Consider the following 14,259-nt stretch of genomic DNA (forward strand, 5'->3'; position numbering starts at 1 on the left):
GATGTCTGCTCGGGTGTAAGTGTGTGTTGTGTAAGCGCGTGTGTATGAATAACTATTATTTCTCCACCGTGAATGGATATGCGTGATATGTATGTACGAGGCGGTTAAGACGAAAGGCAAATTATTCTGACATTGAAATAAAAGTATGTGGGATCATGTAAATTCAAATGCTGGTGAGAGCTGGACACAATGGAGCTTTTAAAAGTACTTCTCACAATATTGGTTTCACTTGTAACTCGGTTTTTTTTTATGTCTCCCTTTGTTTCTTTCTTTTTAAAAAAAACTCAGTCTTTCTCTATCCACTCCACTCACTCACTCACACACACACACACACACACACACACACACACACACACACACACATGCTCCTTTGTCTGTCTCCTGTCAAGGTGTTGGAGACATGACTGACAGCTCTGACACCACCAATCAGCTGCAGCTCAGCAAGGTCACCCACTGTTGCTCGGTCATGATTGGCTGCTGTGCTTCTACCTGTCGTCTTTGTCTGCTTTGATCACTGCATGTTAGTGGGCATCTGTGTGTGTGTGTGTATGTGTGTGTGTGTGTGTGTGTGTGTGTGTGTGCGCGAGTGTGTGTGTGTGTTTTCAAGTGGGAAATGTAATGGGGTTAAGTTGGGATGCGAAGGTGGGTGGTGTAAATTCAAGCTGAGACAGGTTGTTACCGAAGGTAATTAAATCATAGCAAAGTCAATTAAAACTGTGTGTTTGCATGCTTGTGTGTGTGGTGTTTGTATGTGCGTGCGCGTGTGTGTGTGCGAGAGGCGTAATAGATTTGAGGCTAAGCGGCTGAACAGCCGGTATAACTCGGAATCATTTTTAGCTTTTTTTTTTTTTTTACTGTTGACGCTACCACCAACTGATGCCTCCAAATGAAAATGTCAATTAATATCTCTGCAAATGTAATTACTTATTGCCTTATCAAGCAATGTTGTGCCGTAACTCCATAGAGACATACAGAAACCAGAACTGGTGAGTTGAGACGTGACGTGTTTATAAAACCCCTGTTTTTGTCCACAATCTGAACCTGTAGAGGCTTTTTCAAAGTCTTCTCAAAAGCCCTTTTCACAGCGGACATTTTGACATAGTAGGAAAAGCACAGGTATTTCTCATAACTTCAACAATGGCACCGTACTATTCAAGTGTCCCAGTGCGCCATGACAGCGTGACAGTGAGGTAGCACGAACAATACCAGGACCCTGAACTGAAGCAGCTAAATGGAATTCAAATTCAAAGTTTTACACAAGCGATTCTCTACTGTGAACCGTCAAAATGTCTTGAAAAAGTTGAAATATGGAGCGATTGTGACAGCAGGGTGGAGCAGTTCATGGTAAGTTCTCTCACCTGAATGAGCTGCCAGGTCTTCAACTTCATTCACATTACAAGATTATACTAAAGGAAAATATCTTTAACAACTTTAACGTACTTCAAACTGTAATTAATCAACCACGACACAATGATCATCTAAAGCGTTCGCACTCACAGCCCTTCAAATTCGGCAGCCTAGCACCAGTTGTGCAGCAATATGATAAACGGACGTGCATTTCTGTTGTGCTTTTTCCAGTCTACCGACCGCTCAAAGTGCTTTACTCTTGTCACATTCACCCATTCACACACACGTTCACACACTGATGGCAGAGGCTGCCATGCAAGGTGCCTATCTGCTCATCAGGAGCAACCCGGGGTTCAGTATCTTGCTCAAGGATACTTGAGATTGACACACAGCCGGGGGAGCTGAGGGATTCGAACCAGCGACCATAAGATGACTGAACGAGCCGCACTGCCTCCTGATTACAGCCGCTCCGATACATACCATAGAGCACCAAAGCCACGCCCCCTTCCTGTGAACCTCATGGAACCGCTTGGAAAAAACTTTGTACTGTAGTTACTGTAGTTGTGCAGTGAATCACACATATGATGTTTGTCAATTTAAAAGATAGTTTTCAAGTCAAGAAAGTCACAGTTTGTCTTAAGTAAAGTAAACTATTTTATAGTTTTGTAATAAACTGCTCAGTGAACTACATTATCTCACTCCATACATGTCATCAGTACCAGCATGGCAGCCAACTTAGCTTGGATGAAGTACTAACAAAGGTGAAAATCACAATAAAACTGCTCATATTGACACATGCAGTTATGTGAAGCAGTATTTCTAGCTAGTATACAGGACCAGCCCTACGTTTTTTAAGTCACAGCTTGAGGTGATCTAATAATCATGTATTTTCACAGTCTGATATTTCATCAGTTTTATGACAAAATGCCACCTTCTTGACTTTGAAATATTATCTGTTAAACTGTATGTGTGACTTATGACACAGTTAAAACAGGATCAAAAAATGATTTGTCTCCCTCCATTCGCCACCCTGACATGTTTTTCTGAAATAAGGTCCCGTTAGACTCTCAGAATAACACTGTCAAACAGCTGTGGTTTGGTCAGGTGTCAGGGATCACACTCACATAACATACATGACATCAGTTACATCATTTACGTACTGTACGTCCACTGACTTGCATGAATAAAAAACAAATCTCTCCCGACTCGTAGACTGCATTGGAGCAGAACTTCTATGGGTGACACTGGAAGGTTATCTGCCGAGTCAGACTTTGAAGCTTGCGGCCACTGAGCAGCCACTGCTGGATTTGATGTGCTTGTACATTATTTAGCACTTTTCAGGTACAGTAGCAGTGGTTATCAGGTTCAGTACACAGGAACTTCATCATGGACCATTTATTATACAGAATACACCAAAATATGAAGTTTGAAATACAAGTCACAGTAATTATTTATGTGACTGCTTAGTGCTTTTTCATCATCAGTTGATTGTAAACATAGGATGTGCATCCAGACAAACAGACCCTCAGAGTCCTTGAGACTTTTTCTGTGGCAGTTGTTTGTCATTTATGTCAACTGATTCACTACATTCATCTCTTTCCTGGATGTAATAAGTGTGTAGCAACATGTGATATCATTTATATATCATTTATATATTTATATTCTATTTTATATAAATAGATTTTGACTTCATGCTGTCTGCTTTTACACATTGATGACATGATATTATTGATTTCTTCCTTCATTCATATGACACTATGTCAAAGTCATTATTATTAAATCATCAGTTAAGTCACTGCCTAGTGTAGCTGTGTGATTATACATTAAATTATTTATTGTTATGAATTCATTATATTGCATTTTTGATTGAGTTGGACGTTATTTGCACAGAGCAGAGATCTGTGATGTTTAACATCAGAGTAGATAAAAAAGACGCCTCTCTTTTCAGAGCAATTTCTCCCACCCATCAAAGTTTCATTTTCTCAGTAGATGCACCCTCCGCCGTGGATTGAATTACCCATCAGGCTTTGCAGGGCCAGTGATCAACTCCCTGATGGCCGACACTAATCACGTCTGGTTAGTGAGCAGCAGGATCTGCTGCCTGAATCTCCCTGTGCCCTGCTTCTGCCTTGACCTCCGTGACCCCACTGGCTGACCTTTGACCCCTCGGCACATGATAAGTGTCTGTGACCTCTGACCTGTTTGGATAATTAAAGAGGCGTGACCTCAGGGAGATTGCATTGGAAATCTGTCGATGATGATTAGTGACTTAGTATGAGGTAAGGGGGGGGGCGGATGAAGGCGTCGCCTATTTTTAGGAATGATGATACGGCACAGTGTGTGTCTGTATGTGTGTGTGTTTTAGCAGTTACTTACACACTTTAACAGGATCAACTAACAGTAAAAGATGACCCGCGTGAGTCCTTACAGCCTTTTGTTACCTGATGATTGTTGTCTTTTAAAACTGTACAATGTCTTCAGGATTTTGTTTATCTATGAAAAATGTTGACAGAGGACAGAGGACATAATCATTATGAATTTCGCAAAACTATATATGGTCCTGTTTTTTAAAAAAAATAGATCTTGATGTGAATTGTGATGACAGTCAAAGACAGTGCTGGCAATTATCACATTATTGTGCACGTGAGCCTGACCAATGTAACGAACAAAGGAAGCTGCAGCAAACAGAAGACGGACGATCTGAGCAGACGAAGAGCAGCGAGTCTCTCTCTCAACACTCCTGCACTCCTCGTGGTTACTGTTGCTACGACTGGAAAACTTTATCCAGCGGCAGAAGGACGCCGATGTCCATGTGATTCTTATCTGTCACAGCTCCAGCTGATTTAGAGTGTGAGGCTATGAAGACTAGAGGGTAAATCTCCTAGAGGAACAAATGTTTTTTTAATTGTGATCTCTTTATTGTCTCTTTTGTAACTCACCTGGTGCTATCTCTCTGTGCAGACAGTTTTGGGGTTTATTGGTCCAGATTTCGAGGCATCTCTTTTAGAGACATTTGAATACAACTTAGATGTAGACTGAAAACCAACATCAAATTATGTTAAAGTTGTAGTTCAGGGCATGCCTCTTGAGGAGAGTGAGTCAGGAGGCTTACAACTTAACTTGAATTTCCTACATTTTTATTGGTGTATATATAAAACAGCCTGGACAGACCTACAACCAATTTGTGAGCTAACCCTAAGTCCTCATGAAATGTGCTATTTGCTTCACCAAAATGTCATGTTTCCTGTAAGAACAGCCAAATAGAGGATTCCTCACAGATATTGATTGGTGTTACAATATCCAATAGCGCTGAATGTGCGTTACGCCCCCATGCCATTGAGCTAGCTGTCCACTGACTCTGCCTCAACCCCCCCAGGAAGATCACCAGGCTTTAAGACAAATTTTGTGGTGGCCAAACCATGCAATTACACTGACATGTGATGCACTGTGTCCCTTAAATAATTTTTGAACCCTAACCAACATTGTACTGAGAAAGAAGCATATATAAAACAATTATTTTATCCCCATTCAAGTTAGCTTGGCACTAAACTAGAAGTTAACTGGCTCACTTCATAGGAATGAATGAGGCTCTGCCTCCACTGACACTGTGTCCAGATTAAATATAACGTTCCTTGCTCTGCCAAGAATTGGCAGCTCACAGTGAAAAGAGTGGGACCTGGACAGAACAACACAGCACTGAGAAGACAGAGTTTGACGACAGGGAACACTGTACAGAGGTGGCTTTTTGTCAACAAGTTCGGCTCCTGGCACCCTGGGGTTATGTTTTTTCTGTAAAATATGGCCCAAACCACCGAAACCAGTGAAGAAGGCTATACAAATAATGACCTTTTTCTGCTTCTTGACAATTTAGTTTTAGCCTACCTGCCTTATCCACTTGTGTGTAGAGTCCAAACCGTAGTAGGCTGAGTTGAACTGTCACCTACCTACGAGGCATCAAAGACTTTGGAGCTTTGGAGCGAATGGCGAGTGCTCCCAGCATGCTTTCGTAAGGTTCAATGTTTCTTCAGTGTTTGTGTGATTGATAACGTTGAGTAAAGTGGAGTCGCTTCTCAGAAAAGGAACAGTACTTTTCCAGCATTGCTCCCAACTCAAGTTTGCTGCAGTGTTTTCAAATCCAAAAGTTTCTTTTTCTTGACTTAAAAACTTCCCTTCATCAGTCAGCTCGAGGAGACAGAGACGAGGCAGTGATGTGGTGGGTGATGATGACCGCGTGTCACCAGGTTCACCCCAGCGAGCTGTAATTCACCTGACATTTTCACATGCGCTTAATTGCCATTCATTCTATAATAGAGCACATTGTGCTCGTAATGGTAGGAAATGTCAAGTCAGCTTTTAAAGGGGAGGATCCCTGCAAATTGCTTTCCTTTTAGATGAAAATATACACCTCCGTCCGCCGACGAGCCTCAGAGCGGTGTGCTGACACTGTTGACACGTGTGATTTTCCGCCTGATTCATCAAACCAGAGGTTGTGCTACTGTAGCGTTATTCACGGCATTTAACTTGAACCCCCATCGGCTCAAAACACCTAATTTACCACCCGCTCTTATTTAAAGGTGAGGGCTGCTGACACACCGAGTTAGATCAACGGAATTTTATAATTTTTCACAATGGATTTTCTTGTTATTTTGTGTTCCGTGCCCTCGTTGAGCTTTGTGTCACCTTTTAAGCGTCTCCCCAAACTTTCTGACACTTTGATTAACATGAGCGATGACGCTGAAGAAGGGAAAGGACAAAGAAATTATGGTAATAAACACTCTGGGGAACATGAGCTAAAGGATTGTGTAAGATGTAATTAAAGACTGAAGTGTCTTTGTCTCTTGAGTGACACGTCTGTGACAAAGGTCCAAGTTTAATGTGGTTTGCAGAGCGGCGCATACAACTTCCACGGCACACAGCCTCAGTGAGTTATTGTCTTCCATCTTGAGATCCTGTAGCTTTATTCTTTACCTAGTCAATCCATCGTCAGGAATATGAAAAACACAATGTGCCTGTGAGTAGAGAGACCACTTACGGCTGTGGATGCAATCGCTCGTGTTTATCAAAACCCCTTCACAAACAGCCGGAAAGTGTTCAAAGTCATTTGGAGATAACCTTGACAGTTGAGAAGCTGCAGAAAGCGTGAAACACAAAAGGCATCAAGGGAAAGGTGAGGAAGGGGGAGGGGGTGGGGGTGGGGGTGAGAGGGTGAAGAAGGGGGAGAAGGAGAAGGGGGGAGAATAAATGACATTCGACTCCGAGGTCCACCTTGGCCACCTGATTGTTCCAAAATGAGAGCAATGCCCGACCCAAGAACGAGAAGAAAGAGAGAGAGAAAAATCAATACAGCGCAATTAAACACAAAGCATGGCTCTGTGGAGCTGAGGGGAATTTGTTATTTATTAAATTCACTCCTCCACCTGCTTCACCCCCAAACCCCATAACTCTCCTCAGTCTTTAATGCATGAGCTGCCCCTCTCTCTCTCTCTCTCTCTCTCTCACTCTCTCTCTCTCTCTCTCTCTCTCTCTCTCTCTCTCTCTCCTGTCCTCTCTTCAGGTAATCTGACCTTTGTGGTTCGGACAGGACTGAAACGATTGCGAGAGACGACCGAGGGAAGTCAGGAGCATTCTCTCGTATTGATCCAAGCCCCCCCACCCCCCGTCAGCTGTGCCGCAAAAGACGTGTTGCTTTGGTTTCGGAGAGGAAGCGAGTCCGTCTGGAATATTATGACGGCGTTGTGGTCACACTGCAGGGTATGAAGCCCCATTCTGATTTAGATCTAAGATCAGCAAGGGAACGCATTTCAAAACACAGCCACGTGGCGTTTTCCTTTTTTTTTGCTTTTTCAGTTCTGAAAAGACCTCCAAATTGAATGACAAAAAAAAAAAAAAAAATTCCACTTGTTGGTGCTTTCTAGAATGCTTGTGCTTGTCGTTCCACGTCTCTCTCAGCAGACCATTTGTTTCAGTGGTTTAGTGCTGCAGGACTGTGGATCTCTCTGTGAAGGACTCAGGTTCATAGTCGACTTCTGAAATCTAAAATTGTGATGCCGTGCTCACGCTCTGGTCAGGTTTAGGCACAATGTAAAGCCGTCTTGAGCATTTTTCCTCTGGCAGCCTTCTCGTCGAGCTTTCACTCCACCTCAGGACATGAAATTCAGCTTGTACACTCTTAATCTGACCATGATATGATACATAAATGCTGATATGATATGTATGGTATTTAGAAATCTTTATGTATTGTCCAATATTCGCTCTTCTTTAAGCTCTGCCATTGGTCTCCTGAGCACTTTAAGCCACCCCCTTTTAACATTACGCACAGCTGATCCATTGTTAAAGTAAATAATAAATAAAAGTATTGATCATTGCAGCGTTAAAGGTACTTAAAGGAAAGCACAAGGGCACGTGATGTGGTCTAACCTCAACCTCTCTCATCACAAGCTTTCAGATAGTCGTTGCGGACGGAGCCAGCGGTGGATCGGGCTTCAAAAGCAGGTTGATCCGACCGCGGGAACAGCTGATCTGCTGCCTGCTGCCACAGCGACCCCTCACTCAGTGATAATCAATGTACGGTGTACAGCCGTCGCAGGAGTATCCAACGGACACTCCGGTTGAGTAAGCATAAGCTGACAGCTGAGTTATGCAGAAAGCATCTTTATTTAGGGGACAGAGCTCTGAGGGAGACGCCGGAGTCGACTCATCTTCCAGGAGCGAGGAAAGAAAAAGTGAAGACTGACGCATGAGCTACATCTTGTAGCTATTTTAGCTGGTTTTTTTTTTTTTACAGCACAAAATTTGACGTGGAAACTTAACATGAAACTTTTTCCAAGGTTCGAAACACTTTTCTTTCAGAAAGTCTTGACCTTTTTCATCTTAATGTGTAATCAAAAGAAATGAAAAAAAAATGCATTTAAAAGAATTCAAGGACAAAAGCAATCTTGAGTGCTTTTCAGTGAGCAGAAGTGTTTTCTCTACTCTCTTTTTCCTTCTCCGATGATTGTGTGTGATTGACGACCTTGTGGGAGCATCTCTATACGTTTACTCACACACACACACACACACACACACACACACACATACATACACCTGACCTCCACCAGCACCATCTCCAGAGCCTGTGCTTCCCTCCCTCCTCCTCCTCCCAAAACCCAGAGGAAATTAGAGGCCTTGTGTCGTTGTTTTCAATGGACCTTGTTTCTTTTCTTTTCTTCTTCCTTCCCTCGTTCTCCTTTTCTCTCTCTCTCTCTCTCTCTCTCCCCCTCCCTCCGTCCGCCTCTGTTGGTGAATTTGATCCAGGCCCGGGATGGCGAAGCGGGGTGAGTAAATGAAATATTGATCCGCTGCTCCGTGGCCTTGCCTTCACCTTGTCCTGCGTGCTGAGTTACCGACTCTTCCGTTCTGCTTGTAATAGGAATTATTACAGGAGGCCGGGGCGAGTAATTACTTGGCATGGCGGAGAGGGCGCAGAGGAGGGGCTGCTGTATATTTCCTCTAAAGAAGTTATTTACCGCACTTGCTACGTTCAACCCAGCGCTGCCCCCTCTCTCCCCTCTGACCGGCCCTCCTGCCTCAGCCATGTCTTTCTTAACCTTAATTCAATTCTGTTAACCATCATTAATCATACGAGGCGTCGAGGGAAGTTTATCAAACGCTGCCCGGACCGAGAGGCTGCGAGGCTAACTCGGAGAACATAGGGGCCGTGATTGCAGAAATGTCAGGGATCCCTGCACTGTTTATGGCTGTGTGTGTGTGTGTGTGTGTGTGTGTGTGTGTGTGTGTGTGTGTGTGTGTGTGCGCGTGTGCTGAAAAAGGACAAAATGAAGTACACTTAATAATAACCAGGACGCCGCGAAATCTCTCCAGTTTTGAGTGTGGCGTTAGTGGACGCTTTCATCCGACGCTGAAAATGCTACACAACTGGAGGGCTCACTCTCACTGATGGAAAGGAAGGGAAGAGAGAAAAAGGTGTGAGCTTAAAAATAAACTAAAAGCTTGCTCTGTTTTTGCCCTCTATTGTGACATTTTTACTCCGGGTTTTACATTTCTAAAAAAACATCAACTAACACAGCTCGGTAAATGTCTTGCCACACCTTGTGGAACTTCAATTGTACATCAATTTCTAATATTTTCTTCATCTGCTGCTTCTCTCGCTTCAACACAGTCATTACAATGTGACACTAGCATTATCACTCTGCTGCCATCTCGACGTCCTCCACGTGCGTCTGCGTGCCGGCCGACACTGAGGGAGATTTTCTGGTGTATCGACACCTTCGGCCCCCTTAAAACCCTAAACCACAAAAGAATAGAATAAATACAATGATGTGGGTGTAAAATGACATCAGATTCATGGCTTGCAGGAAAATAAATAAATAGACACGTAGTACAAAATGACAAAGTGTACTCAAAAGCAGTCAGAAGTCAAAGACTTACATAACAACACATATCTTCACTTGTGAACTTTGGGAGAGACAGCGTGCGCTAAGGAGCCGTCAGTGCCCTTGAAAAGATGAAGCGGAAATATAAAATGATGCAAGTGAGACAGGAGGCAGATGTCGATAACGGGGAAGGTCTCACACTGAGCGGGGTGAAATTTGGAAGCATATTTTTCTTCTTGCTTCATCTGTTTCATCCATTTCCAGCAGCAGCTGCCGAGACGCACGTCGGGAAGGATCGTTTTTTCAGCACGCTCACCTCTGCCTCTGGGTTGGGTCACCGGGAAGCACGACACACACCCCGCTAAGAAACTGGACAACATCCATTTGATTTGAATCACTGTGAAATCGGAAGATTAAAAGGAGGAATTACCAATCTGCACAGCGGGAGAAAGGTTTAAACATAGAGAGGAGTGTTAGCACGTATGTGTTTGTTAAGGCGGGTGGGATCGTCCTCCCGACTTGACTTCCTGGTCGGAGTCTTTTTTTGCTGCCAAAATTGAAAAAACAATCTGCTACAAACGGCAAATGACTTAACATAATTGTCTGTCTTCAATGCAAAAGCTCTGATGAGCTCAAAGAAGTAGCTGGTGAGCAGCAAATATCTGAGGGATGAATTAGTGAAGTAGGACATCTATCAGGAGATGGTGGAGACCAAACCTGAGCTAATCATTCGTCGCATAGATTTCATTGATTGGTAATTAGAAAAACATTATGTTTCGCCACCAAGCAGCCAAAGAGGATCAGTTCAGTTCCTCTGTCCACATGGTATTTTCCTTCCTCCTTCCTCAGGAGCGCTGAGATTACGCTTTTTTTGTGGTGAGAGACAAAAATAAATAAATAAATAAATCCGCTGCACAGACACCTCGTCTCAACAATATCCTGACAATCACTGCTGTGTGATCATGTTGTCCTTCTGCGGTTTACTCTCCATTTGTATTTTTGTTTGACTTCGGGACATCAGAGCAAGGAGGATGTGGGCGCATGACATGATCCACAGGAGACAAACACATGACAAATATTATCGCCTCGGCCAGGACAAGGGAAAAGAGCCACCCTGATGCCATCGGCACCTTCTGAAAGGAGATTCTCAGAGATAAGCTGATGATTGAATCTGCTTCCAGAGGTTTCACTTTCTCATACTTACTGTTGCATCTCTGCCTAAAACTTTGCAATTAATGAAACACACTTGATACCACATACGTGACATTTTCCACAAATTTCCCAAAGTTGAACATTGCCGAGCTTCTGTTTCTGAGTGAGGAAAGAGCCGGTGGGCAGAACACCTGCAGCAGTGACCTGCTGTTGTGCTGGAGTTTGATATATTCCCGCGTCGCTCCGCGAGGAAGCAGCCGTTTGTTTGCGTGATAGATCCACAGCGGTTGCGTCCTTGCCTTAGCGGTGGCCCGTCTGGCGCTGCCAAGCAGGGTGATATCCCACTGCATCAGAGTCCTGCTGAAGGTCACCACTGATGGGACAGAGGAACTAGCAGCGATCCATCGTGGGACGGGACACTGGCTTAACAAGGCTAGAGGGCTGGGGAGGGGGCGAGGAAGAACAATAAGTAACCCAAAGCTTGCTTTAGTGGAAGACAGGCGGCTGCTGGAGGTTTCATCAAAATCAACCTTGATAACTTTTGTCAGGAAGGAAGTCTCAAGAATTTCTTTTGAAAAAAAAAAAAAAAACACATTTGAAAAATAATCAGTCTTCGTCCTTTTTACTATGGAGTCAACGAAAATGGATTTCTGGTTGTTACAGTCGACTTTAATTCGACAAAGGAATGTACCGCAGAAAATATGTACAGCCTGTCCTCTAAACTAGCAGCTCTCAAAGCCCTCGCAGTGTCCAATTTTCATATTTAATCTTCCTCAACATTGAATGAACACTCTGTTAGAGGCTTTGTACATAAATACATTGAGTCTGAAGAGAACTGATTCCATAACCTTTTTAGTCTGAAAGATCTAACCGTGTTAAGTATAAATGATTGAATATCAATATATGGAAAGGTAGGCACGTTAAAATGTGAAGGATCAAGGGCCGAGCCACTTTTTGATTCAAAGGCGTCACATAATTACATCACCCTTCTCGGTCCCGCAGAGGCGCGCTGTGGATCTGGAGGCTTTTCTTTAACAATGTGACGGACAACAAGGAGAGAGGAGGATCGGCATAATGAGGAGCCAGACGGACGACGCAGAGCAAAGAGCAGAAAGTAGTGTTCGTTTAGACAAACAATGGACGGCAAAGTCCGTGCGGCACAGCGAATGATCTGAAGTGTGGCTCGAGGATAGTTAACGAAGTGGCTGATTAGGGGGAATGAGGGACAGGTGAGCGAGCAGGTACTGATTAGGCGACTGAGAAACGATGGGAAGAGGCCGGGGTTAATCGCTCAGCTCAGCAGGATTAGGAACCAAAGGGGTCTGTCACGACAACAATTGTTAGGACTGGCACGAATGGAAATCGGCCACTACATACTGTACAACCGACTAAATACCCTGCACTGAGCTGCACTTCATAGTGTGCAGACAGCACTCATGTTATAATAAGCTCTATGTAAGCTTTTCTGTCCCTTGACGGCAGCAGAACAAACTGAAAACATGACATTGTCACTGACTCGTCCCATTATGTTATGAACGCTGTTTGACTAATACATCCGGCTTACAGAGGACATCTTCATCATTCATTTTGAGTGTTGATGGTAATCTTATAACACAATCTAATGTTTTTATCAATATACTAGCAGGCTGGTACACGTGTTGTTGTTACTTATACTTATTTTTAATTCATATGAATTGCAGTGAAATTTACTGTTCAAGCCACTCTTTGACTGAGGCCACGAGGGTTCTCTCCCTCAAAATAATACAAAAGAGGCACGGGAGCCCTCTCTAGATTCACAGCGGCGATACAGCCGACAGGGCCGATCCTGGACAGTGTTCATGATTCCACCACAGGAAGTCTCTGCAGCGTCCCAGAAGCAGCTCTCTGCTCTGCTCCAAGGAGTCAGGAAGTCACTCAGCTCAACAGCTGGCTTGGGGGCTACAGCACAGTCGGAAACACCAGCCCAGATACTCCATGCCCTAGCCCACTCAAGCAAAAGTCAACAACAACATCAAGAGAGTTGGAAGTTTGTTCCAACACTGAGGCATCAGAACAGAGAAGAGTCACAACTTCGCTGAGCAGGATGTAGTAGAGCGAAGTGCTCGCGCTGGGGCGTGTCGTCTGACCAGTGTTTGGAGGTAGATGGGTGCAGAGAGAGAAAGAGAAAGCCAGTGGAGGTCACGGAGGAGGGGGCTCACATGGGTATCTTATGTAAGATTTATGTTTGATTGTAGAATTTAGTCTGTAGGAGAGAACCTAAACCAAACCTGCAGTTTGCACATGAAAAATTATTCTATAATCCTGACTTAATCTGACTTTTGTCACCCGTTTGAAGCATCTTAAACGGCTGAAAACTTTTTAAGTTTATAATGCACCATCTGAATGCCTGAACCTGTTCGGACGCAACTGAAATAAAGTTTTTTTATCTTTGAATTTGATGAGTTTTGTATTCCTAAATCTAAAAGTCATGCGGTAGGACAGTCGCTGTGATCAGTGTGTAGTGTACAATTGTGTACAATTTAAGGACATTTTTGATGCGCGTCTCTCTTCATCTTAGTGTGAAGGTCCCGAACAAAGACTCCATTCAGGCCGCTGATGCCTCAGGATCCCGATGGAGCCTTTCCATGCTGGCCCTCTCTAACAAGATCAGACCCAGCCCTCATAGATTCTATTACCCGACCACTCTATTACATTACATCTCCATTTACGAACCTTAAGCAGCTCCGAGCACGGCTGGGGCTTCGACCTTGTCAAAGAGGAGAAACTCTGACCAGATCGAGTAAGAGAGTAAAGGCAGAATATGAAAAAAAAAATAAAAAACGGAGAGAGACAGGCTGAACTGTTGGAAGTGTGTTTGAGAAGATGGAGAGAGCTGGAGGACAGGGGAGAGGAGGGGGAGAAGAGGGAAAATGGAAAATCGATACGCCGGGGGAGCAGGAGGATGAAGATTGAAGGATGATGTGGATGGGATTTGGTGGCTGAGGTGGAGGTGGCGTTTGAGAGATTGCGGAGTAGCTTAAGGCACCGACGGAGATGGCCATCGCTGAAAACATATCGATGAAGGCGATGTGAGACGGTGGGCCAGGACAGCAGCTCCCAGAGGTGACCAGCTCGTCTCCTGAGACATTCAGGGGACAAACCGATTCCTCTTCTGTTATTGAGACCTGCCTGTTTTCTCTCTTTTCTGATCTGAAAACGTTTAATAGAAACCAGCAACTGTGACACTCCATCCGCCTCATTCTTCTCAAGGAAAAAGGACGACAATCAATTTTTCACTTGTTTATTTTTCCAACAACAAAAACGGTCAGTCTTCACTCAGAGTCCCGTGTCCTTGGCTATTGTGGTGGCTTCACTTCTTCACCAGAATAGAATAAAAAGCAATTTGTTC

General features: G+C 44.0%; 3 long non-coding RNA genes across 5 annotated transcripts; 2 read left to right on the plus strand and 1 right to left on the minus strand.

Annotated features, from left to right (window-relative positions):
• Positions 1-3,977: 3,977 nt before the first annotated feature.
• LOC119018221 lies at positions 3,978-8,269 on the plus strand. Of its 2 annotated transcripts, none has more exons than XR_005074679.1 (3): positions 3,978-4,219; positions 6,902-7,098; positions 7,786-8,269. It is a non-coding gene; the product is annotated as an uncharacterized LOC119018221 (long non-coding RNA). The 2 variants fall into 2 exon arrangements; XR_005074678.1 differs by lacking the exon at positions 3,978-4,219 and adding an exon at positions 5,209-5,353.
• Positions 8,270-9,340: 1,071 nt separating this feature from the next.
• Positions 9,341-12,283, minus strand: LOC119018372. 2 transcript variants are annotated; one of them, XR_005074734.1, is made up of 4 exons: positions 11,857-12,283; positions 9,921-10,116; positions 9,775-9,841; positions 9,341-9,631 (listed from the first exon to the last, which is right to left on the minus strand). It is a non-coding gene; the product is annotated as an uncharacterized LOC119018372 (long non-coding RNA). The 2 variants fall into 2 exon arrangements; XR_005074735.1 differs by having other exon boundaries at positions 11,852-12,283.
• Positions 12,284-12,943: 660 nt separating this feature from the next.
• Positions 12,944-13,684, plus strand: LOC119017516. The gene is made up of 2 exons (XR_005074455.1): positions 12,944-13,082; positions 13,429-13,684. It is a non-coding gene; the product is annotated as an uncharacterized LOC119017516 (long non-coding RNA).
• Positions 13,685-14,259: the final 575 nt, after the last annotated feature.

Source organism: Acanthopagrus latus, chromosome 4 (assembly GCF_904848185.1).
Source record: "Acanthopagrus latus isolate v.2019 chromosome 4, fAcaLat1.1, whole genome shotgun sequence".
NCBI classification, from domain to species: domain Eukaryota; kingdom Metazoa; phylum Chordata; class Actinopteri; order Spariformes; family Sparidae; genus Acanthopagrus; species Acanthopagrus latus.